This window comes from Triticum dicoccoides, chromosome 7A, assembly GCF_002162155.2.
Source record: "Triticum dicoccoides isolate Atlit2015 ecotype Zavitan chromosome 7A, WEW_v2.0, whole genome shotgun sequence".
Lineage (NCBI taxonomy): Eukaryota > Viridiplantae > Streptophyta > Magnoliopsida > Poales > Poaceae > Triticum > Triticum dicoccoides.
In genome coordinates this window covers 205,491,537-205,493,325 of record NC_041392.1, presented here as the reverse complement: position 1 = coordinate 205,493,325, position 1,789 = coordinate 205,491,537, and positions in this window count along the sequence as shown.

Here is a 1,789-nt window from a genome sequence, read left to right as displayed (position 1 = left end):
AAGAAACGAAAATTTGCTTCCAAAGAATAGAGAATCTGCTTCCATGAAACCAAAATATAATACAACACATATTAATTACATTACAACAAAATATAATACAAAATTCAGGCCTAATATATCTGGGAAGCGTGGGTAATCTTGGGCTGCAGCGTCGCGATAAGGACCGAGATCTCAGTGACCTTTGTTGCTTCCACCACCTTTGTTGCCTTCACCACCTCCACCACCTCTGTTGCCTTCACATCGTCAGTGTCGACGTCATGGGGAGAGGGCACTACAAGGCGATTGGAAAACCAATGATGCACGGTCGGAATTGTGTGGCACAAAACATTTGTATAACAGAAACACATGAGAAAATATGACACATTTTGATATATCACTACATAGATGCTAGGCAGTGGAGGAGTAGAATATTGAGATAAAGAAAAAAGAGTCATTACTAAAAAAAAATAGGAAGCATAGCTTACAAGAAGGAATAGCTTGATCTATCACAACACACATGACAGGTAAAGGAAGCATAGAGAATTGATATGGAGAAAAACAATCATTGCTATAGAGGCATATGCAAAATATAAAGGTAGAAATCATGGCTTATATGAAGCAATGATTTGATCTATCAAAACATTCATGATACACAGTGGAAGCATGAATGTAGCACAACGGCAATGTTTACATTCGTGTGTTCAAATGTGAATAATTTTTTTTAAAAAATGACAAGCTGGAACTATGTGAACAAACTACCTGGAATGAAGACACATGTGATAATGAGGATATAACACAAAAGTGATAAAATAAAAAGCAGGAAATAGAGAAGCGATCTGCATAAACCGAAGAAGCACTTGAAGTATGATTTGGAAGCTCACAGGAAGCATGAAAATATGCTATATAAATATGATTTTTCTTAGTTGGAAATATAGAACATTGAAAATGAAAATAAATAAAGATTCGGCAAACATTGGGATGCATGTTTAGTCTCAACAACATACAAATTTCATTGAATTTTGTTTACCTATGGAAGCAAACTCTAACCCTAAGAAGCATGTGTGTTACAATTTAAAATCTCCATGAGTAAGAAGCATGGAAAGAGCGTGTTGCAAGATGCTTGCCAATAAGTAGAACATCCGCTAAATACAAGAGCTCAAATGGAAGCATATAACAACGAACATTGAAGCAGACATATACTATTGGTAACAAGGGGATGGATGTTTTGTGTCACCAACATACAAATGCTTAGATTGTTTTTACAACCTACGGAAGCAGATTGTATAGTGGAAGCATGGACATAGGCTTCTTGTCCATAATACATGTGAAATTAGGAAGGAAGAATTGGTTATTGATTAAGTAAAAACAAGATAACTGCATACACGTAGGAAGCATGGAGACGAGGCAAAGCTTGACACTGTAAAAAAGGCAATCTATAGGACTGAAAATGCAAAGCCACAACACGTATGAAGCATGTCGGCTGGACCAGCGATGCATGGTCGTTGTGCCGTTGTGAAGAACGGACGCCCAGGCAGACACCGGCAAAATCAACCTTCTCTGCAGCGTTGGTGAGGCTCCCGGTCACCTTGGTGCGCCGTTATTGGAGGCCTACACAGATGGTTAGGTTAGCATAGACGCTGCAGCGAGATAGCTAGGGATGGAGGAGCGAAATCATGACCAGATGGAAGAGGTGCTCACCGTTAGGGCCACCATGGTCGCCTTTAGGAGAGGACGTCGAGGCTGCGCTCCAGCACGATGGGCTGCGCTACAGCGGCAGGAGGGATCACCGAGCAAGGCGAAAACAGCGGTG